Below are 25,857 nucleotides of genomic sequence, written 5' to 3'. Positions count from 1 at the left end.
ATCATATCTTTCAACGGATAGTATCCCTATGGGGTTGTCCGCAAATAGACCTCTTCGCCACGAGAAAAAACAGGCAAGTCCAGAAATTTGCATCCCTATCTTTAGCAGATCATCCGGACATTCTAGACGCTTTCCAAACCCCTTGGCAATACAGTCTAGCGTACGCCTTCCCTCCGATAATATTGTTACCACAGGTTATTCGAAAGATCAGGGAGGATGGAGCGAGAGTTGTACTAGTAGCACCATTCTGGCCCAAAAGGCCATGGTTCTCATGCCTACAAGCCATGTCGGTTTCGGACCCTTGGGTCCTCCCCTCGACACCCAACCTTCTCTTCCAGGGTCCGTTTCTCCACCCTCAGGTGGACAATCTCCATCTGACGGCCTGGAATTTGAGATGCAGATGCTAAAATTAAGGGGATTTTCCGAGGGACTAATTGACACACTCCTCCAAAGTAGAAAACGCTCTACCACAAAAATTTATACAAAAATCTGGAAAAAATTCCTACAGTTCCATAAATCTCCCAACACATCAGAAATTCCGGTACAATCTATATTGGAATTCCTTCAAGAAGGGAGGGAACTAGGTTTAGCTGTAAATACGTTAAAAGTTCACGTATCAGCACTGGGAGCCCTCTATGGCCATAATATTGCAGGAAATAGATGGATATCCCGATTTATCACGGCTTCTGAAAGGATAAATCCTGTTAATATACCTAGAATTCCACCCTGGGATCTAAATTTAGTTCTACAAGCCCTAACAGACTCTCCATTTGAACCAATAGATTCAGTATCCATTAAATATTTATCACTTAAAACTGTTCTCTTGGTAGCACTGACTTCAGCTAGGAGAATCAGTGACATCCAAGCTCTTTCTATAGATCCATCTTTCCTGCTAACTTTCCAGGATAAGTTGATTCTTAAATTAGACCCTTCCTATCTCCCTAAGGTAGCGAAGAAATTCCATAGGTCACAAGAAATAGTCCTACCCACCTTTTTCAGTAACCCTTCCACTCCTGAGGAATGTAAATATCACACTCTAGATGTTAAAAGAGTAGTTTTAAAATACATTGAAAGGACCAGTAGCTGGCGACAGTGTAGGGCTCTGTTTATATCCTTTCAGGGTCACAAGAAGGGTCATGCAGTCACAAAAAGCACCTTATCCCGGTGGATCAGGGAGTCTATCACACTGGCTTACTCCGCGAGGAAAGAAAACCCTCCGGAAGGCATAACGGCACACTCTACCAGAGCTATGGCATCCTCCTGGGCCGAAAGAGGAGACGTCCCAATAGAAACCATATGTAAGGCGGCAACTTGGTCAGACCCTTCTACTTTCTATAACCATTATAGGCTTGACCTATCGTCAACTTCTGACCTAGACTTTGGCAGGACTGTCCTCAGCACGGTGGTCCCCCCCCCTAGGTGATGGTCTCTGAAAGATCTCCTGTAGGGTGCTGTCGTGGCGAGGGGTAAAAAGCCGGATTACTCACCGGTAATACTCTTTTAGTGAGTCCACGACAGCACAGTATTACATCCCTCCCTAGGTTAATATAGTACTTACTATTGAGTAAAATTCTTTTAATCATACATGAGCAAATAAGTTTGAAAATTAAATAAATTATATTTGCCTAATACTGGCGGTCCTCCGGGTACTCTGAAATCAAAACTGAGGAGGAAAGGCGGACCCCCCCCTTTTATCTTTCTGTAGGTTTCCTGTTCCTGTGGGGCGGATCCCTCTCTCCTGTAGGGTGCTGTCGTGGACTCACTAAAAGAGTATTACCGGTGAGTAATCCGGCTTTTTATTTTTAATACTGTCTCGCGACAGCTTCTCATTGTAATCACCTGTCACAACATGCCACAATATGTTTTATACGTTCTAACCGCATAGAAGTAAAGTTTTTGATTTTATAGTGCCTAGGTTTTTATGGACAATTTTTAACAAGCACCTCTTTCAACACTCCAGTCTACTAATTTCATTCATTTACACTCATTGATCCTTTATTGAACTCCACACATCCTATACCAAACTAACCGCAGCTGCATTCAATGAAAGGGAATGGGAAAAGGAAAAAAAAAAGGACAACCCTGCACCTATATTAAGGATGATGTAAGATGCAGGCAGTAACTACCCTGACAAAGAGGGCTGCTGACCCGTCCACACTTAGGTGATGTCACCCCGAAACTCTGCTCACTTCATTCCCGCCAGACAGCGTGCTTCCGGCCGGGGCACCTGTGATCATTACCGGCTTCCAGGGCAGCGGTTCCCCGCACACCTAATGCGGACACCTTCTGCAGCACAACGGTTAGTTATCCGGACACAGGCACACCGCTCGCCTCCTCTGCATCCAGGCTCCACACAGTGAGTACCGCGTAGAAGCCCAATAAAGTGTAACAGGTCTCTGCTTTTGAATCCTGATATTTCCACTCTCGGCAGAACCACTTAATCTCTGAGTTCACTATACTCTGAACAGCTAAGTCATAGTGACTACATGTTATGCTAACAGGACATCATACCTCCCTTTGAATGGCAGCATACTAACGCAGCATCAACGGACTAACTATCAACCTATCTATCTACACCAAATATTTAAGGGGTCACACTGCCTCACGGCATTCCAGTAAGAACAATTACAGACATACCACCACTATTTACTGCATATTAAAAGTTTTATTGTTAATATCAAAAACTGCCTTTGCTTATAGGGCACACTAGACCTTACTCCACCAAATGCTGGGACCATCACCTTCTTAAACCCAGTACCTTTTCATCAGAACTGTTATTTTGACATAATCGCAGTAAGTTTCTTTTCCTTTACAAATTTTTCACCTTCACCATTACCCCCCTACTACCATTGTCCTCCACACATGTATGAAGTAGCGCGGTGATATATTGTCGATTTTTTTTTTTTTGGCTTTACTTTCCAGCAGGCACACACAGAACCTGCTCTAATCACCAGCAGCTCTCTATACTAATCTCACCCTTGGGCCAGTCCTTTGCCACTGTTTACATTTATACCAATACATTTCGTTCAACTTCACAATTGTGTTCCACTTGTTGATTCTTCACCAAAAATTTTACATTTGGTATCTTTATTTTTGAAGCATGATGTGTGAAAAGGTTGAAAAGTTCTAGGTGGCTGAATACTTTCACAAGGCACAGGACAGGATATGAGAACTTGGTTTACATACAGAAAACCATTGCATATCTGTTAGATTTTTATATGGCCCTCACTAATAATGTTAGTAGTGTGAGTGTAAAATTTGGGAGCTGTAGGTGTTAAAGGATTAATTCATGGAAAAAACTGTCTTGGGCTCCCGCGAAATTTTGTCCGCCAGAGAGGGAAAGCCAGTGACTGAGGGCAGATGTTAATAGCCCAGAGAGGAACCATGGTTATTGCCCCCCCCCCGGCTAAAAACATCTGCCCCCCCATCTGTAAGATCCGCCTTTTCTGGCACTTAGCCTCTCTCTTCCCACTGCCCTGTAGCATTGGCATATTGGGTAATAAGGGGTTAATGTCATCTTACAAGGTTGTAAGGTTTTATATTGGTGTTGGATTAATAATGGATAGGTGTCTTATTGACGCCTCTCCATTATTAACCAGGCTTAATGTCGCCTTACAATAGCAAGGTGACATTAACCCCTTATTACCCCATATACCAATGCTACAGGGCAGTGGGAAGAAAGAGGCTAAGTGCCATAATAGGCGCATCTTACAGATGTGCCTTTTCTGGGGTGACTGGAGGCAGATGTTTTTAGCCAGGGGGGGGTCCAATAACCATGGTCCCTCTTTGGACTATTAATATCTGCCCTCAGTCACTGGCTTTCCCACTCTGGCGGAGAAAATTACGCTGGAGCCCACACCAGTTTTTTCTGTGAATTCTTTAATTTAACACCTACAGCTCCCAAATTTTACACACACACACACTACTAACATTAGTGCAGGACATATAAAAATGTAATGGATATGCAATGCATTACTGTACGTAAACCATGTCTCATATTCTGTCGGGTTCTGTAATGATTTAGCAAAAGCCGACAATTGAATTGCCAGCTATTCGGCTATCTAGCTCTATATGGTGGCGGTCTGATTTTCTGCGCCTGCACGAATTACGCACAGGTGCAATGAATCATTCGGCTGATCCCGGTGGCAGATGCGCGACGTGTCTACAGGCAGAGGAAGACGGTCACATTTAAGGGATTTTTCCACGAACGAAAGTTCATTTTAAAAATTGACTGTGTCTGACCGTGTATACCATATCTCCTGGGCAGGGGAGGAAGCCAAAGATAATACTGACAATACAGCAGGGGATCACAGTGGATTCCTTTTGTGAGGTAAAATATTTCACTGTTTAACGCCTTTCTGCCAGCTGACGGAATAGTACGTCATCTGGCAGACTCCTCTGCTTTGAGGTGGGCTCCGGCAGTGAGCGCACCTCAAAGCCACGACATGTCAGCTGTTTTCAACAGCTGACATGTGCGCGCAATGGGTGCTAGCGGAATCCACTCTTCCTCCAGATTCTGGGACCTTGATTTCCAAGGTCTGGTGTGACGTGTCAAAATGCCAGAATTACTTTTATTTGATCGCCACGACATTGCAATAAAATGCCATAAATGGAGATCAAAAGATCGTATCTGCACCAAAATGGTATCATTAAAAACGTTAGCTTGGGGCACAAAAAATAAGCCCGCACACAACCTTAGATCACGAAAAATGGAGAGTCTACGAGTATCGGAATATGGTACTTTTTTTAATTTTTTTTTTTTTTACAAATTTTGATTTTTTTTTTTTTCCACCACTTACAGTAGATAAAAAAGATCCCTGACACGTTTGGTGTCTATGAACTCGTAATGACCTGGAGAATCATAAGGGCAGGTCAGTTTTAGCATTTAGTGAACATAGTAAAAACGCAAAACAAAAAAACAGTTGTGGAATTTCACTTTTTTTTTGCAATTTCATCTCACGTGGAATTTTTTTCCCATTTTCCAGTACATGATATGTTAAAATCAATGCTGACGTTCAAAAGTACAACTTGTGCTGCAAAAAACAAGCCCTCACATGTCCATATTGCCCAGAAACTAAAAAAAGTTATGGCTCTTGGAAGAAGGGGAGCAGAAAACTAAAATGCAAAAGCGAAAATACCTTCGGGGATTAAGGGTTTAATAGTGTTTGGGGACAAGACAAGTTAGCTTTAAGGCTGGAATCACACCAGCATATGGGATGGATGCGATATGCTAATGACTCTTGGCTCCAGCTCTGCTGGGAGCCTGAGCTGAGTGTCATTCTACTGTGCTCCACCTGAGAGATTCACAGCACAGGTGTGAAGAGAGGAAGAATGTAATGGCCTGACTTGCCGTATATCGGACTGCACTGGGATGCAGTCCGATGCTTCACTCGCACTCATACACTTGTATGGGTGCGAGTGAGCCAAGTCTTGCTGCTGATCACGGCATGCTGCGATTGCTTTCCTAATGCTAAATTGGCATGCCCCATAGTATAACACTGGGCAGAGTGCCAGGCACAGTTTTATCGCATAGCTGTCTACCGTGTTATATGGTAGTGTGATCCCGGTTTAAGACTGGCTCTTTGTGCCAAATATAACCCTTTAAGGTACCTTCACACATAAAGATTTCGTTAACGATATCGTTGCAACGTCACGCTTTTTGTGACGTAGCAACGATCCCGCTAACGATCTCGTTATGTGTGACAGCGACCAACGATCAGGCCCCTGCTGGGAGATCGTTGGTCGCTGGGGAATGATCAGGACCTTTTTTTGGTTGCTGATCACCCGCTGTCATCGTTAGATTGGCGTGTGTGACGCCGATCCAACGATGTGTGCACTTGTAACCAGGGTAAATATCGGGTTACTAAGCGCAGGGCCGCACTTAGTAACCCGATATTTACCCTGGTTACCATTGTAAATGTAAAAAAAAAAAACCAGTACATACTCACATTCCGATGTCTGTCACGTCCCCTGGCGTCAGCTTCCCTGCACTGTGTCAGCGCCGGCCGTAAAGCAGAGCACAGCGTTGACGTCACCACTCTGCTTTACGGCCGGCGCTTACACAGTGCAGGGAAGCTGACGGCGGGGACGTGACAGACATCGGAATGTGAGTATGTAGTGTTTTTTTTTTTTTTACTTTTACAATGGTAACCAGGGTAAATATCGTGTTACTAAGCGCGGCCCTGCACTTAGTAACCCGATGTTTACCCTGATTACCCGGGGACTTCGGCATCGTTGAAGACAGTTTCAACGATGCCGAAGTCTTTCCCCTGATCGTTGGTCGCTGGAGAGAGCTGTCTGTGTGACAGCTCCCCAGCGACCACACAACGACTTACCAACGATCACGGCCAGGTCGTATTGCTGGTCGTGATCGTTGGTAAGTCGTTTAGTGTAACGGTACCTTTACAATCATGGTGATTTGTTTGTTTATTTATTGTTCTTGCAATTTTTGTTTCAATTTAGCCCACAATAACTTTTGTATTATGTGAAAAATTTCTTGCATATTTAAAATTATGATCAATCAGAAATTCTATTATTTTTTAGGTATGGACTGGTTTCACTGTAATGTGTGCCACATGCGTCAGGAAACAGCTTATTACATCACTAGCTGTGGACATATTCTATGCAAAACATGCATTACACAAGGTGTGTTCCATATATTTCATAACTACATCGCTTGAAGAACACTTGTAGCAAAATATATACTTTGATGGTATGTGCACACACTGCGGATTTTGCTGCGGATCCGCAGCGGATTGGCTGCTGTGGATTCGCAGCAGTTTTCCATGAGTTTACAGTACCATGTAAACCTATGGAAAACAAAATCCGCAGTGCACATGCTGTGGAAAAAAATGCACGGAGACGCTGCTTTGTTTACTTCACAGCATGCTAATTCTTTGTGTGGATTCCGCAGCGGTTTACACCTGCTCCATAATAGGAATTCACAGGTGTAAAACCGCAGGTGAGATCCGCACAGAAACCGCAGTAAATCCGCAGTGCGGATTTCCTGCGGATTTACCAAAATCAGTGCGTAAAAATTTGCACACCTTTTCGTAACGTGTTCACATACCCTTAAGATTCAGTATCATCCCCATCATCACTGACTGACTTTACCATGCCTGCTGCTCTGATTCATAGTTACACAGGCTGAATGGTGGAGGAATAAGCCAATAGCTTAAAATTGAGATTCTGTCGCGGGGAGCGGATGTGTGGTGCAGCCCGAGGGCCACTATTTCCAGCCCTTCGGTTTCCAGGTTCTGCCAACCACACAGGACCAGCTAAAGGGCCAGATGTGCCCATGGGGCCACCTTTTGTCCAGGTCTGGTTTAGAAGATATGGTATACAAGCAGTTCATAAATAACAGATAGCACATGAATGGCGTCCGAGTTCTAACGAATTTGGCGAATTTGATCTGATACTTGGATTAATATCGGTCAACCCTCCATGCATTTTTGCGGACCAATCACTTTCAGCAAAAGACCAACCATGTGATAAACTCCATAGACATATATACGAGTGCTTTCTCTGAAATACACAGAACGTGTATGAGAAAAACTGATGTCTAAATGAGCCTTTGTGTAAAGGATGAAACATGCTCCAAATCACAAATAAAGCCCTTATGTAAGACCTCATTCACACGTCCATATGTAAACAGTATGTGAAAAAATAGTACCCAAGTCATCAAGTGTTTTGGATCAGTGTATCATTGGTGTTTTTCATCAATGATTACGGTAAATAAATGAATTACAAAGCTTCTATCATTTGCAATGTAAAATACGCACAGCAAACGGATGGTATATGGATGTCATTCATGTGCTGAATGTGTTTTCATGCACCCATAGACTTGTATTTGCTCTTTTCATCCATGATACTGGAAAATAACGTTCATGTCTCCGTGAGTTTTGCACCAACACCAGGTGTGTGAAAACACATGGACATGTGAAAAGTACCATAGGTACTTGTTCTATTAGTGAAAAAAATGGATACATCACATACGTGTCACACGAATGTCTGAATGTGGCCTTACACACAGATTTTACTGCAGATAAGCTGCAGAACAATCTGCACATAATACACACGTGGTCAAAATTGTTGGTACCCCTTGTTTAATGACAGAAAAACCCACAATAGTCACAGAAATAACTTGAATCTGACAAAAGTAATAATAAATAAAAAATGTATGAGAATGAATAAATGAAAGTTAGACTTTGCTTTTCAACCATGCTTCCACAGAATAAAAAAAAAAAAAAGTCATGAAATAGGCCTGGAAAGAAATGATGGTACCCTTAACTTAATATTTTGTTGCACAACCTTTTAAGGCAATCACTGCAATCAAACGATTCCTGTAAGGCCAGGGTCTCGCTAGAGAGGAATACGTACAAGGGAGTGGCGCAAAAACAACGCATTGCACACGGACCAATGTTTCTCTATGGGTTAGCTTCCATCAGCCGTATATTTTTCGGCCAATTTTTACTGGCTGAGAAAATCGCAGCATGCTGCATTTGTCAGCGTATTGCGCAAAACATCCGCCAATGAAAATCTATGGGGACGAGAAAAATACGGATTACACAGACCATGCATGTGACTTGCGAGAAATACGCACCGGTGTTCTATAGAAAAACCGGTAATTCAGTGCAGTGTACAGTAAAATCACACTGACCGGTTAGAATAGAATAGATAGAATAAATGTCTACACATAGAATAGGTAGATATATATACATCTATGTCATTGACACACATATATATATGTCATTGACACACACATACCGTGTATACATCTACCATATAACTACCACAAGAAGCTCATTAAGAGAATGCCAAGAGTGTGCAAAGCAGTCATCAAAGCAAAAGGTGTCTACTTTGAGGAACCTAGAATATAAGACATATTTTCAGTTGTTACACACTTTTTTGTTACGTATATAATTCCACATGTGTTAATTCATAGTTTTGATGCCTTCGGTGTGAATTTTCAATTTTCATAGTCATGAAAATACAGAAAAATCTTTAAATGAGGAGGTGTGTCAGAACTTTTGCTCTGCACTGTATGTGTGTGTATGTATATATATATATATATATATATATATATATATATATATATATATATATATATATATATATATATATATATTTTTTTTTTATTTAATACAGAGTTAGTTAGCTTAAAAGCCGGTAATTCAATTGCCGGCTTTTGCTATCTCCTTACCAAACCCGACAGGATATGGGACATGGCTTACATACAGTAAACCATTTCATATCCATTATATTTTTACATATTCCTCACTAATAGTGATAGTAGTGTGTGTGCAAAATTTGGGAGCTCTAGGTGTTAAAATAAAGGGTTAAATCACCTGAAAAAATGGCGTGGGCTCCTGCGCAATTTTCTCCGCCAGAGTGGGAAAGCCAGCGACTGAGGGCAGATATTAATAACCTAGAGAGGGACCATGGTTATTGGCTCCCCTGGCTAAAAACATCTGCCCCCAGCCACCCCAAAAAAGGCACATCTGTAAGATGCACTTATTCTGGCAATTAGCCTCTCTCTCTACCCACTCCTGAGTAGCGGTGGGATATGGGGGTAATAAGGGGTTAATGTCACCTTGCTAATGTAATTTTTGGAGAAAAAAAATCGCATCCTCGCATTGAATATGGATCACTGTTCAGGAACTTTTCTGCGTATCTCGGCCGTAAAAAAACGAACCGTATTTTGATATGTTAGGTCTGACCCAGGCCTAACTGTCAATAAGACTTCTGCACCTCTCAACAGGTATTTTGGCCCACTCCTCAAGAGCAAACTGCTCCAGTTTTCTCATGTTTGAAGGTTGCCTTTTCCAAATGGCATGTTTCAGCTCTTTCCTAAGATGCTTAATAGGATTAGGTCAGGGTTCATAGAAGGCCACTTCAGAATAGTCCAGTGTTTTCCTCTTAGCCATTCTTGGGTGTTTTTAGCTTTTATGTTTTGGGTCATTCTGTTGCAAGACCCATGACCTGTGACTGAGACCAAGCTTTCTGACACTGGGCAGCACATTTCTCTCTAGAACCCCTTGATAGTCTTGAGATTTCATTGTACCCTGCACAGATTCTAGACACCCTGTGCCAGATGCAGCAAAGCAGCCCAAGAACATAACAGAGCCTCCTCCTTGTTTCACAGTAGTGACAGTGTTCTTTTCTTGATATGATTCATTTTTCAGTCTGTGAACATAAATCTGATGTGCGTTGCCAAAAAGTTCAATTTTTGTCTCATCTATCCGTAGGACATTCTCGCAGAAGCTTTGTGGCTTGTCAACATGTAGTTTGGCAAATTCCAGTCTGGCTTTTTTATGATTTTTTTTTTTCAACAATGATGTCCTCCTTGGTTGTCTCCCATGAAGTCTACTTTGACTCAGACAACGACAGATGATGCAATCAGACACTGATGTTCCTTGAGCTTGAAGTTCACCTTTAATCTGTTTAGTAATTTTTCTGGGCTCTTTTGTTACCATTTGTATTTGTCATCAATTTTCCTCCTGCGGCCACGTCCGGGGAGGTTGGCTATAGTGCCATGGATCTTAAATTTCTGAATAATATGTGAAACTGTAGTCAAAGGAACATCAAGCTGCTTGGAGATGGTCTTATAACTTTTACCTTTAACATGTTTGTCTATACTTTTATTTCTAATCTCCTGAGACAACTCTTTCCTTCGCTTCCTCTGGTCCATGTTGAGTGTTATACACACAATGTCACCAAACAGCACAGTGAGTATCTGTAGCTCTATATACAGGCCCACTCACTGATTCCAAGATTGTAGACACCTTGTGATGCTAGTTAGTGGACACACCTTGATTTAACATGTCCCTTTTGTCACATTATTTTCAGGGGTACCATCATTTCTGTCCAGACCTATTTCATGAGTTTAATTTTTTTTTAAAATTCTGTGGAAGCATGGTTGAAAAGCAATGTCTGACTTTCATTTGTTCATTTTCATAGATCTTTTATTTAGTATTACCTATGCCAGATTCAAGTTATTTCTGTGACCATTGTGGGTTTTTCTGTCATTAACCCCTTAACCCCCAAGGGTGGTTTGCACGTTAATGACCAGGCCAATTTTTACAATTCTGACCACCGTCCCTTTATGAGGTTATAACTCTGGAACGCTTCAACGGTTCCTGATGATTCTGACATTGTTTTCTCGTAACACATTGTACTTCATGATAGTGATAAAATTTCTTTGATATTACCTGCGTTTATTTGTGAAAAAAATGGAAATTTGGTGAACATGTTTAAAATTTCACAATTTTCCAACTTTGAATTTTTATGCCCTTAAATCACAGAGCTATGTCACACAAAATACTTAATAAGTAACATTTCCCACAAGTCTACTTTACATCAGCACAATTTTGGAACCAAAATTTTTTTTGTTAGGGAGTTATAAGGGTTAAAAGTTGACTGGCAATTTCTCATTTTTACAACACCATTTTTTTTAGGGACCACATCACATTTGAAGTCACTTTGAGGGGTCTATATGATAGAAAATACCCAAGTCTGACACCATTCTAAAAGCACACTCCTAACCCTAATCCCAACCCTAATTCCAACCATAAATGTAATCCAAGCCCCAACCCTAACCCTAACTTTAGCCCCACCCTAACCCTAACTTTAGCCCCAACGTCATTACAGGCTGTAAGCTTCTTTGAAGAGGTGGGTTTTCAGGTTTGTTTTTAAGGATCCAAATGTGGTGGATAACCGGACGTGTTGGGGCACAAAATTCCAGAGGATGGGGGATATTCGGGAGAAGTCTTGGAGGCGATTGGCTGAGGAGCGAATAAGCGTGGAGGAGAGAAGGAGGTCTTGGGAGGACCAGAGATTACGTGAGGGAAGATATTGAGAGTTTAGTTCGGAAAATATACGGAGGAGAAAGGTTATGGATGGCTTTGTAGGTCAGTGTTAGTAGTTTAAACTAAATACGCTGGGAAATTTGGAGCCAGTGAAGGGATTTGCAAAGAGGGGAAGCAGGAGTGTAGCGAGGAGGGAAATTAATTTGTCGGGCAGCAGAGTTAAGGATGGACTGGAGGGGTGTGACAGTGTTAGAAGGTAGGCCACAGAGGAGGATGTTGCAATAGTCGAGGCGGGAGATGATTAGGGCATGCACAAACATTTTGGTAGAGTGAGGGTTGAGGAAAGGACAGATTCTGGAAATATTTTTGAGCTGGAGGTGACAGGTGGCGAAAGCTTGGATGTGCGGTTTGAAGGAAAGGACAGAGTCCAGGGTTACTCCAAGGCAGCAGATTTTGGGGACAGGGGAAAGTGTGATTTCATTTATTTTGATAGATAGATCAGGTAGGGAAGATATGCGAGATGGAGGAAAGATAATTAGTTCAGATTTGTCCACATTGAGCTTGAGGAAGCGAGAGGAGAAGGAGGATATGGCTGATAGACACTCTGGGATTCTGGAGAGCAGAGAAGTGACATCTGGGCCAGAGAGGTAGATCTGAGTGTCATTAGCATATAGATGGTACTGGAAGCCATAGAACCTTATGTGTTGTCCCAGGCCGAGTGTATAGATTGAGAAGAGTAAGGGCCCAAGGACAGAGCTTTGAGGGACACCAACAGAGAGGGGGCGAGATGTAGAGGTAGTATGGGAGTAGGAAACGCTAAATGTGCGGTATGAGGAGATCCAAGATAGGGTGAGGTCTTTGACCCCAAAGGACGAGAGGACCTGTAGTAGGAGGCAGTGGTCAACTGTGTCGAAGGCAGAGGACAGGTCTAGAAGTAGGAGTATAGAGAATTGTCTGTTAGCTTTGGCTGTAAGTAAGTCTCAGTGGAATGGTGGGGACTGAAGCCAGATTGTAGGTTGTCGAAGAGAGAGTTAGATGCAAAGTGAGAGGAAAGTTCAGCATGGACGTGCTGCTCAAGGAGTTTGGATGCAAATGGGAGCAAAGACATGGGGCGATAGCTGGACATAGCGCTTCGGTCAAGGGATGGCTTTTTGAGGATAGGTGTGATTGTGGCATGTTTGAAAGAAGTGGGGAAGGTACCAGAAGTTAGTGATAGGTTGAAGAGATGGGTTAGGGATGGGATTAGTGTGGTGGTGAGGTTGGGGAGGAGATGGGATGGGGTCAAGTGCACAAGTCGTGAGGTGTGATTAGGAGAGAAGATGAGCAAGCTCCCCATGAGTGATTTTGGAGAGGGAAGTTATGGGGTTTGGGCATTGGTCTGGTATATAAAGGGGTTGTGGTGGTTTGATGACAAAGATTTGCCTTGTTTGGTCGATCTTATTTTTGAAGTGCGTGGCAAAGTCCTCGGCAACGATTAGGGAACTCGGAGGGGCAGTGGTGGGCGGAGGAGGGAGTTAAAAGTGTTGAACAACTGTTTGGCGTTGTGGGATAAGGAGGTGAGAGCTGCTTTGAATGGGAGTGTTGCTTGTTTGAGTGCAGTGAAATCATTTGGCGAATGTGTTTTCTTCCAACGCCGTTCTGCAATTCTGGATACTTGCCGAAGCTTTTTAGTGATGTTATTGTGCCAGGGTTGTCTATTGGTTCGTCGCACTCTGCTATGCATGACAGGGGCGACCGTGTCAATAGCTGATGCAAGCGTGGCATTGTAGAAAGCAGTGGCAGTGTGTGTGTCGTGGAGTGAGGATATGGATGCCAGTGGTAGGATAGAGTCAGAGAGTGTGTGGATGTCTAGGTGTGCGAGGATCCTGCGTGAGTTCGCATGTTGCTGGACATGGGTGACAGGTGAGGAGGACAGGGATGAGAAAGTGAGTAGATGGTGATCAGATAGAGGGATAGGGGAGGTTGTGAAGTTAGATAGGGAGCAGAAACGGGTGAAGACAAGGTCTAATGTGTGTCCATCTGTGTGGATGGATGAGGAGGACCACTGAGTAAGTCCAAAGGATGAAGTAAGAGACAGGAGTTCGGAGGCTGCTGACTGGTGCGTGTCAATGGGGATGTTGAAATCACCCATGATGATGGTGGGAATGTCAGCAGAGAGAAAGTGAAGGAGCCAGGTGGAGAATTGGTCAATAAAGGTAGTGGTCGGGCCCGGAGGTCGGTTTATGACGGCCATTTGGAGGTTGTAGGGGGAGTAGATGCGGACAGTGTGGACTTCAAAAGAAGGGAGGATAAGGATGGGTAGAGGTGGGATTGGGTTAAAGGTACAGTTGGAAGAAAGGAAAAGGCCCACTCCTTCACCATGTTAATTGCCAGGACGAGGAGTGTGGGTGAAGTGGAGGCCACCGTAACATAGTGTAGCGAGGGAGGCTGTGTCAGAGGATGTCTACCATGTTTCGATGATGCCCAGAAAGAAAAGATCAAGAGAGGTAAAGAGGTCGTGAATCACATGGTTGTTTATTGCAGATGGAGCGGGCATTCTATAGTGATCCAGAGAGAGGGTGCAGGAATGGAGTGGAAGAAAGTTGTCAGTCAGAAACTCTATATACTTTGCAGAGGTCATTTTCACACCTTCAGGAACCTTAAAGGGCCCTACCAGCTGTTTCCCCATGATTCTGGCCCCAAACATGACTCCTCTACCTTCTTGCTGACGTCGCAGCCTTGTTGGGACATGGTGGCCATCCACCAACCCACCAATACTCCATCCATCTGGACCATCCAGGGTTGCTCGACACTCATCAGTAAACATGACTGTTTGAAAATTAGTCTGAATGTATGTCTGGGCCCACTGCAACCGTTTCTGCTTGTGAACACTGTTTAGGGGTGGCCGAATAGTAGGTTTATGAACCAAAGCAAGCCTTTGCAGGATCCTACACCATGAGGTTCGAGAGGCACCAGCAGCTTCAAATATCTGTTTGCTGGTTTTTAATGGCTTTTTAGTAGCTGCTCTCTTAATCCAATAAACTTGCCTGGCAGAAACCTTCCTCATTAAGCCTTTATCAGCACGAACACGTCTGTGCTCAGATTCAGCTACAAATCTCTTAACAGTATGATGCTCACGCTTAAGTTTTTGGGAAATATCATGTTTTCATCCTTTGACCAAGGCATTGCACTATTTGATGTTTTTCGGCAGCAGAGAGATCCTTTTTCTTTCCCATGTTACTTGAAAACTGTGGCCTGCTTAATAATGTGGAACATCATTGTCACACTCACGCCCTGACTGGTGGGCGTGAGCTCGGGGGGTTTGTGGCCCCTCTGTGCCACAAACCAGACTACCCTGAAGGGGCGTGACTATGACAGCTGCCTTGGTCTTCACTGGAGCCTCTGATGGTGAGGTTAGGCTTGTGCGGCAGGCAGCAGCCAGGTGCTACTCCAGGGTGGCGTCTGGCTGTGGCTGCTGATCACACTTGGGAAACAGGAAAACCAGGATTGGTGCGGGCATCAGGCAGGATTAGCAGATGAGCATGGATGAAACTCAGATGAGTAGGCTGGCACAGCTGAGACTCAGAGCTGGCAGACACACAGGACTGGCAGGACCGACAGACAGAGACACAGGGCTGGCAGGTACGGCAGAGACACAGGGCTGGCAGGTACGGCAGAGACACAAGGCTGGCAGGCACGGCAGAGACACAGGGCTGGCAGGAACGGCAGAGACACAGGGCTGGCAGGAACGGCAGAGACACAGGGCTGGCAGGAACGGCAGAGACACAGGACTGGTAGGAACAGTAGAGACACAGGGCTGGCAGGAACGGCAGAGACACAAGGCTGGCAGGAACGGCAGAGACACAGGGCTGGCAGGAATGGCAGAGATACAGGGCTGGTTGGTGTGGTGTATGAAGGAACAGGTAGGGACCTGTTCACACAGGACGTACAGGTACGGATATGTAGTATGAAGGAACAGGTAGGGACCTGTTCACACTGGAGGTGCAGGTAAGGAAACAAGCAGAAAGGAATAAAGTATGAAGGAACAGGTTGGGACCTGTTCACACAGGAGATGAAGGTATGGAAACAAGCAGGAAGGAATGGAATGTAAAGGAACAGGTTGGGACCTGTTCACACAGGAAGAGAACCACAAGGCTGCGGATAGGAATAGTAGAGAAGCAGGAGATGGATCAGCAATAGAAGCGAAGCATAGCGGAACCGCAAGGAATGCGGAGAGGAGCTGCAGCAAGAGGTTTCTGCAGCAGCAAAAGCCAAGCAGATTGGAACCTGTTGTGAATTCTGCTTTTGGGTTCCCTCCAGTGGTTGTAGGTGGGAATGCAGTTGTCTCTCAGTCGCAGTCCTGGCCAGGTGTATCTGCTGATTGCAGTTCTGACTGGGATATTTAGGTGTGCAGGATTCTTTAGTCCTTGCCAGTTGTCAATGTTTCTTGTGAAGTGTTGGATCACTTTCTGGCTTCTCCTGCTTAGCTGCCAATTCAGCAAAGATAAGTGTCTGTTTCTTTTTCTGTGGCACACATGCAGTGTGCTTATATTCTGTGCTATTCATTTGTTTTTCTCTTGTCCAGCTTAGACTGTGTCAGTGTTTTCTCAGTCATGTTGGATTCTCTGGAGTTGCAGATATACGCTCCACATCTTTAGTTAGATGGTAGAGTTTTTGTATTTTCTGCTGTGGATATTTTTGGAAGGATTTTTAATACTGACTGCTTAGTATCCTGTCCTATCCTTTCCTGTTTAGCTAGTGTGGCCTCATTTGCTAAAATCCTGTTTCCTGCCTGCGTGTGTCTTTTCCTCTACTACTCACAGTCAATATTTGTGGGGGGCTGCCTATCCTTTGGGGTTCTGCTCTGAGGCAAGGTAGAATTCCTATTTCCATCTATAGGGGTATTTAGTCCTCCGGCTGTGTCGAGGTGTCTAGGTTTTGTTAGGCACACCCCACGGCTACTTCTAGTTGCGATGTTAAGATCAGGGTTTGCGGTCAGTATAGTTACCACCTACTCCAGTGAAAGTTATTCATGCTGCTCCAAGGTCACCTGATCATAACAGGAACCGCAAGGAATGCGGAGATTAGCTGCAGCAAGAGGTCTCCGCAGAGCAGAGTAGAACGGAGCAGAACCGCAGGAGTGCGGAGTAGAGGCAAAGCTGCAAGAGAGCGGAGCCCAGGCAAAGTCCCAAGGGTTCAGAGCAGGCAAAGCCGCAAAAGTGCGGAGCATAAGCAGACTGAACACAAGGAAAGACACAGCAGGGAAAGAAGCCACAGACAAGGAGACAGAGATAGGACTAAGTTCAGACAAGGCAGTGAAACTGTCACGTGTGTTGTGAATTCTGTGGCAGAGCTCCCTCCTGTGGTCACAAGTGGTACTTCGGCTGATTCTCTCTGGGAGCTTCCGTTTGTGGAGGAAACTGGTACTGCTGCTTCTGAGTTTCCTCCCTCAGGTGATCTGGTGAGGTCGTTAGGTGCTTCTCTACTTAACCCCACCTAATGCTTTGATTCATGCTTCCTGTAAATGTTCCAGTGTTGGACTTGTGTTTCTCTGGATCATTCCTGTGGCCTGCTGCTCTGCATAGCTAAGTGCTTCTTTGCTATTTGTTGCTATTTTTTCTGTCCAGCTTGTCTATTTGTTTTGCTGGAAGCTCTGGGACGCAAAGGGTGTACCTCCGTGCCGTTAGTTCGGTACGGAGGGTCTTTTTGCCCCTTTGCGTGGTTTTCTTTAGGGTTTTGTGTAGACCGCAAAGTTATCTTTCCTATCCTCGTTCTGTCTAGAATATCGGGCCTCACTTTGCTGAATCTATTTCATCCCTACGTTTGTCTTTTCATCTTACTCACAGTCATTATATGTGGGGGGCTGCCTTTTCCTTTGGGGTATTTCTCTGAGGCAAGGTAGGCTTATTTTTTCTATCTTCAGGCTAGTTAGTTTCTCAGGCTGTGCCGAGTTGCATAGGGAGCGTTAGGCGCAATCCACGGCTGCCTCTAGTTGTGTTTGGAGAGGATCAGGGATTGCGGTCTGCAGAGTTCCCACGTCTCAGAGCTCGTTCTATTATTTTGGGTTTTTGTCAGATCACTGTATGTGCTCTGACCTCCATGTCCATTGTGATACTGCATTGCCTTTCATAACAGTACAGGAAGCCAAAAGTACTAATGATTCTCAATAGAGGGAAAAAAGAAGTTCTGAGACCATTTTTTTTTTTGGCTTTGTGTTTTGTCTTTTTTTTCCCCTAGACATTTGGGTGGTTCAGTACACAGGTGTAGCGATGGACATTAGAAGTCTGTCTTCATTTGTGGATCAGCTCTCGGCAAGAGTACAAAAGATTCAAGACACTATTGATCAGAAATCTATGTTAGAACCAAGAATTCCTATTCCTGATTTGTTTTTTGGAGATAGAACTAAGTTTCTGAGTTTCAAAAATAATTGTAAGTTATTTCTGGCCTTGAAACCTCATTCCTCTGGTGATCCAGTTCAACAGGTTTTGATTATTATTTCTTTTTTGCGCGGCGACCCTCAGGACTGGGCATTTTCTCTTGCGCCAGGAGATCCTGCATTGAGTAATATCAATGCGTTTTTCCTGGCGCTCGGATTGCTGTACGATGAGCCTAATTCAGTGGATAAGGCAGAAAAGAATTTGCTGGCTCTTTGTCAGGGTCAGGATGAGATAGAGGTATATTGCCAGAGATTTAGAAAATGGTCAGTGCTCACTCAATGGAATGAATCTGCGCTGGCAGCTATGTTCAGAAAGGGTCTCTCTGAAGCCCTTAAGGATGTCATGGTGGGACTTCCTATGCCTGCTGGTTTGAATGAGTCTATGTCTTTGGCTATTCAGATCGGTCGACGCCTGCGTGAGCGTAAATCGGTGCACCATTTGGCGGTATTATCTGAGCATAAACCTGAGCCTATGCAGTGCGATAGGACTTTGACCAGAGTTGAACGGCAAGAACACAGACGTCAGAATGGGCTGTGTTTCTACTGTGGTGATTCCACTCATGCTATCTCTGATTGTCCTAAGTGCACTAAGCGGTTCGCTAGGTCTGCCACCATTGGTACGGTACAGTCTAAATTTCTTTTGTCCGTTACCTTGATCTGCTCTTTGTCATCATATTCTGTCATGGCGTTTGTGGATTCAGGCGCTGCTCTGAATTTGATGGACTTGGAATATGCTAAGCGTTGTGGGTTTTTCTTGGAGCCCTTGCAGTGTCCTATTCCATTGAGAGGAATTGATGCTACGCCTTTGGCCAAGAATAAGCCTCAATACTGGACCCAGCTGACCATGTGCATGGCTCCTGCACATCAGGAGGTTATTCGCTTTCTGGTGTTGCATAATCTGCATGATGTGGTCGTGTTGGGGTTGCCATGGCTACAAGTCCATAATCCAGTATTAGATTGGAAATCCATGTCTGTGTCCAGCTGGGGTTGTCAGGGGGTACATGGTGATGTCCCATTTCTGTCTATTTCGTCATCCACCCCTTCTGAGGTCCCAGAGTTCTTGTCTGATTACCGGGATGTATTTGATGAGCCCAAGTCCGATGCCCTACCTCCGCATAGGGATTGTGATTGTGCTATCGATTTGATTCCTGGTGGTAAATTCCCAAAAGGTCGACTGTTTAATTTATCTGTGCCTGAGCACGCCGCTATGCGGAGTTACGTGAAGGAGTCCTTGGAGAAAGGGCATATTCGCCCGTCATCGTAACCATTAGGAGCGGGGTTCTTTTTTGTGGCCAAGAAGGTTGGTTCGCTGAGACCTTGTATAGATTACCGCCTTCTAAATAAGATCACGGTTAAATTTCAGTACCCCTTGCCATTGTTATCTGATTTGTTTGCTCGGATTAAGGGGGCTAGTTGGTTCACCAAGATAGATCTTCGTGGTGCGTATAATCTTGTGCGTATTAAGCGAGGCGATGAATGGAAAACTGCATTTAATACGCCCGAGGGCCATTTTGAGTACCTAGTAATGCCATTCGGACTTGCCAATGCTCCATCAGTGTTTCAGTCCTTTATGCATGACATCTTCCGAGAGTACCTGGATAAATTCCTGATTGTATACTTGGATGATATTTTGATCTTCTCGGATGATTGGGAGTCTCATGTGAAGCAGGTCAGACCGGTGTTTCAGGTCCTGCGTGCTAATTCTTTGTTTGTGAAGGGATCAAAGTGTCTCTTTGGTGTTCAGAAGGTTTCATTTTTGGGGTTCATTTTTTCCCCTTCTACTATCGAGATGGACCCTGTTAAGGTCCAAGCCATCCATGATTGGACTCAGCCGACATCTCTGAAAAGTCTGCAAAAGTTCCTGGGCTTTGCTAATTTTTATCGTCGCTTCATCTGCAATTTTTCTAGTATTGCTAAACCATTGACCGATTTGACCAAGAAGGGTGCTGATGTGGTCAATTGGTCTTCTGCTGCTGTGGAAGCTTTTCAAGAGTTGAAGCGTCGTTTTTCTGCTGCCCCTGTGTTGTGTCAACCAGTTGTTTCGCTTCCATTCCAGGTCGAGGTTGATGCTTCTGAGATTGGAGCGGGGGCTGTTTTGTCGCAGAGAAGTTCTGATTGCTCGGTGATGAAACCATGCGCCTTCTTTTCCAGGAAGCTTTCGCCTGCTGAGCGAAATTATGATGTTGGCAATCGAGAGTTGCTGGCCATGAAGTGGGCATTCGAGGAGTGGTGTCATTGGCTTGAAGGAGCTAAGCATCGCGTGGTGGTCTTGACTGATCACAAGAACTTGACTTATCTCGAGTCTGCCAAGCGGTTGAATCCTACACAGGCTCGTTGGTCGCTGTTTTTTGCCCGTTTTGACTTTGTGGTTTCGTACCTTCCGGGCTCTAAAAATGTGAAGGCGGATGCCCTGTCTAGGAGTTTTGTGCCCGACTCTCCGGATTTATCTGAGCCGGCGGGTATTCTCAAAGAGGGAGTAATTGTGTCTGCCATCTCCCCTGATTTGCGGCGGGTGCTGCAAAAATTTCAGGCTAATAAACCTGATCGTTGCCCAGCGGAGAAACTGTTTGTCCCTGATAGGTGGACGAATAAAGTTATCTCTGAGGTTCATTGTTCGGTGTTGGCTGGTCATCCTGGAATCTTTGGTACCAGAGAGTTAGTGGCTAGATCCTTTTGGTGGCCATCTCTGTCGCGGGATGTGCGTTCTTTTGTGCAGTCCTGTGGGATTTGTGCTCGGGCTAAGCCCTGCTGTTCTCGTGCCAGTGGGTTGCTTTTGCTCTTGCCGGTCCCGAAGAGGCCTTGGACACATATCTCTATGGATTTTATTTCAGATCTTCCCGTCTATCAAAAAATGTCAGTCATTTGGGTGGTTTGTGATCGCTTCTCTAAGATGGTCCATTTGGTACCCTTGTCTAAATTACCTTCCTCCTCTGATTTGGTACCATTGTTCTTCCAGCATGTGGTTCGTTTACATGGCATTCCAGAGAATATCGTTTCTGACAGAGGTTCCCAGTTTGTTTCGAGGTTTTGGCGAGCCTTTTGTGCAAGGATGGGCATTGACTTGTCTTTTTCCTCGGTTTTCCATCCTCAGACTAATGGCCAGACCGAACGAACCAATCAGACCTTGGAAACATATCTGAGATGCTTTGTTTCTGCTGATCAGGATGACTGGGTGTCCTTTTTGCCTTTGGCTGAGTTCGCCCTTAATAATCGGGCCAGCTCGGCTACCTTGGTTTCGCCGTTTTTCTGCAACTCTGGGTTCCATCCTCGTTTCTCTTCAAGGCAGGTTGAGTCTTCGGACTGTCCTGGTGTGGATACTGTGGTGGACAGGTTGCAGCAGATTTGGACTCATGTAGTGGACAATTTGACCTTGTCCCAGGAGAAGGCTCAACGTTTCGCTAATCGCAGACGCTGTGTGGGTCCCCGACTTCGTGTTGGGGATTTGGTTTGGTTGTCTTCTCGTCATATTCCTATGAAGGTTTCCTCTCCTAAGTTTAAACCTCGTTTCATTGGTCCGTATAGGATTTCTGAGGTTCTTAATCCTGTGTCTTTCCGTTTGACCCTTCCAGATTCTTTTTCCATCCATAACGTATTCCATAGGTCATTGTTGCGGAGATACGTGGCACCTATGGTTCCATCTGTTGATCCTCCTGCCCCGGTTTTGGTGGAGGGGGAGTTGGAGTATTTTGTGGAGAAGATTTTGGATTCTCGTGTTTCAAGACGGAAACTCCAGTATCTGGTTAAGTGGAAGGGTTATGCTCAGGAAGATAATTCCTGGGTCTTTGCCTCTGATGTCCATGCTCCCGATCTTGTTCGTGCCTTTCATATGGCTCATCCTGGTCGTCCTGGGGGCTCTGGTGAGGGTTCGGTGACCGCTCCTCAAGGGGGGGGTACTGTTGTGAATTCTGTGGCAGAGCTCCCTCCTGTGGTCACAAGTGGTACTTCGGCTGATTCTCTCTATGAGCTTCCGTTGGTGGAGGAGAGTGGTACTGCGGCTTCTGAGTTTCCTTCCTCAGGTGATGTGGTGAAGTCGTTAGGTGCTGCTCTGTTATGGCTGGCAATCAGGCAACACAGCGTGCAGTAATCAGCGCACATACAGAGATCTGGCAAAAACCCAAAACAATAGGACGAGCTCTGAGACGTGGAATCTCTGTAGACTGCAGTACCTGAACTGTCCTCACACAACTGGAAGCAGCAGTGGATTGCGCCTAACAACTACCTATGCAACTCGGCACTGCCTGAGGAGCTGACTAGCCTGAAGATAGAAATACAAGCCTGACTTACCTCAGAGAAATACCCCAAAGGAATAGGCAGCCCCCACATATAATGACTGTTAGCAAGATGAAAAGACAAACGTAGGAATGAAATAGATTCAGCAAAGTGAGGCCCGATATTCTAGACAGAGCGAGGATAGCAAAGAGAACTATGCAGTCTACAAAAAACCCTAAAACGAAAACCACGCAAAGGGGCAAAAAGACCCACCGTGCCGAACTAACAGCACGGCGGTGCACCCCTTTGCTTCTCAGAGCTTCCAGCAAAAGATAATAACAAGCTGGACAGAAAAAACAGAAAACAAACTAGAAGCACTTATCTAGCAGAGCAGCAGGCCCAAGGAAAGATGCAGTAGCTCAGATCCAACACTGGAACATTGACAAGGAGCAAGGAAGACAGACTCAGGTGGAGCTAAATAGCAAGGCAGCCAACGAGCTCACCAAAACACCTGAGGGAGGAAGCCCAGAGACTGCAATACCACTTGTGACCACAGAAGTGAACTCAGCCACAGAATTCACAACAGTACCCCCCCCTTGAGGAGGGGTCACCGAACCCTCACCAGAACCCCCAGGCCGACCAGGATGAGCCACATGAAAGGCACGAACAAGATCTGGGGCATGGACATCAGAGGCAAAAACCCAGGAATTATCTTCCTGAGCATAACCCTTCCATTTGACCAGATACTGGAGTTTCCGTCTAGAGACACGAGAATCCAAAATCTTCTCCACAATATACTCCAATTCCCCCTCCACCAAAACAGGGGCAGGAGGCTCCACAGATGGAACCATAGGTGCCACGTATCTCCTCAACAACGACCTATGGAATACATTATGTATGGAAAAGGAGTCTGGGAGGGTCAGACGAAAAGACACCGGATTGAGAATCTCAGAAATCCTATACGGACCAATAAAACGAGGTTTAAATTTAGGAGAGGAAACCTTCATAGGTATATGACGAGAAGATAACCAAACCAGATCCCCAACACGAAGTCGGGGTCCCACACGGCGTCTGCGATTAGCGAAAAGCTGAGCCTTCTCCTGGGACAAGGTCAAATTGTCCACTACCTGAGTCCAGATCTGCTGCAACCTGTCCACCACATAATCCACACCAGGACAGTCCGAAGACTCAACCTGTCCTGAAGAGAAACGAGGATGGAACCCAGAATTGCAGAAAAATGGAGAGACCAAGGTAGCCGAGCTGGCCCGATTATTAAGGGCGAACTCAGCCAACGGCAAAAATGACACCCAATCATCCTGGTCAGCGGAAACAAAACATCTCAGATATGTTTCCAAGGTCTGATTGGTTCGTTCGGTCTGGCCATTAGTCTGAGGATGGAAGGCCGAGGAAAAAGATAGGTCAATGCCCATCCTACCACAAAAGGCTCGCCAGAACCTCGAGACAAACTGGGAACCTCTGTCAGAAACAATATTCTCAGGAATGCCATGCAAACGAACCACATGCTGGAAGAACAAAGGCACCAAATCAGAGGAGGAAGGCAATTTAACCAAGGGCACCAGATGGACCATTTTAGAAAAGCGATCACAGACCACCCAAATGACAGACATCTTTTGAGAAACGGGAAGGTCAGAAATGAAATCCATCGAAATATGTGTCCAAGGCCTCTTCGGGACCGGCAAGGGCAAAAGCAACCCACTGGCACGTGAACAGCAGGGCTTAGCCCTAGCACAAATTCCACAGGACTGCACAAAAGCACGCACATCCCGCGACAGAGATGGCCACCAGAAGGATCTAGCAACCAACTCCCTGGTACCAAAGATTCCTGGATGACCGGCCAGCACCGAACAATGAAGTTCAGAGATAACTTTACTAGTCCACCTATCAGGGACGAACAGTTTCTCGGCCGGACAACGATCAGGTTTATTAGCCTGAAATTTCTGCAACACTCTCCGCAAATCAGGGGAGATGGCAGACACAATGACTCCTTCCTTGAGGATACTCGCCGGCTCAGATAACCCCGGAGAGTCGGGCACAAAACTCCTAGACAGAGCATCCGCCTTCACATTTTTAGAGCCCGGAAGGTATGAAATCACAAAATCAAAACGAGCAAAAAATAACGACCAACGGGCCTGTCTAGGATTCAAGCGCTTGGCAGACTCAAGATAAGTAAGGTTCTTATGATCAGTCAAAACCACCACGCGATGCTTAGCACCCTCAAGCCAATGACGCCACTCCTCGAATGCCCACTTCATGGCCAGCAACTCTCGGTTGCCCACATCATAATTACGCTCAGCAGCAGAAAATTTCCTGGAAAAGAAAGCACATGGTTTGAACACTGAGCAACCAGAACCTCTCTGTGACAAAACCGCCCCTGCACCAATCTCAGAAGCATCAACCTCGACCTGGAACGGAAGAGAAACATCAGGTTGACACAACACAGGGGCACAGCAAAAACGACGCTTCAACTCCTGAAAAGCTTCCACGGCAGCAGAAGACCAATTAACCAAATCAGCACCCTTCTTGGTCAAATCGGTCAATGGTCTGGCAATGCTAGAAAAATTACAGATGAAGCGACGATAAAAATTAGCAAAGCCCAGGAATTTCTGCAAACTTTTTAGAGATGTCGGCTGAGTCCAATCCTGGATGGCCTGAACCTTAACCGGATCCATCTCGATAGTAGAAGGGGAAAAGATGAACCCCAAAAATGAAACTTTCTGCACACCGAAGAGACACTTTGATCCCTTCACGAACAAGGAATTAGCACGCAGTACCTGGAAAACCATTCTGACTTGCTTCACATGAGACTCCCAATCATCTGAGAAGATCAAAATGTCATCCAAGTAAACAATCAAGAATTTATCCAGATACTCACGGAAAATGTCATGCATAAAAGACTGAAAAACAGATGGAGCATTGGCAAGTCCGAACGGCATCACCAGATACTCAAAATGACCCTCGGGCGTATTAAATGCCGTTTTCCATTCATCTCCCTGCCTGATTCTCACCAGATTATACGCACCACGAAGATCAATCTTAGTAAACCAACTAGCCCCCTTAATCCGAGCAAACAAGTCAGAAATCAATGGCAAGGGATACTGAAACTTAACAGTGATCTTATTAAGAAGGCGGTAATCAATACACGGTCTTAGCGAACCATCCTTCTTGGCTACAAAAAAGAACCCTGCTCCCAATGGTGACGACGATGGGCGAATATGTCCCTTCTCCAGGGACTCCTTCACATAACTGCGCATAGCGGTGTGTTCAGGTACGGACAAATTAAATAAACGACCCTTAGGGAATTTACTACCAGGAATCAAATCGATAGCACAATCACAATTCCTATGCGGAGGAAGGGCATCAGACTTGGACTCTTCAAATACATCCTGAAAGTCCGACAAGAACTCT

Source organism: Ranitomeya imitator, chromosome 1 (assembly GCF_032444005.1).
Source record: "Ranitomeya imitator isolate aRanImi1 chromosome 1, aRanImi1.pri, whole genome shotgun sequence".
NCBI lineage: Eukaryota > Metazoa > Chordata > Amphibia > Anura > Dendrobatidae > Ranitomeya > Ranitomeya imitator.
This window is presented reverse-complemented; position numbering follows the sequence as displayed.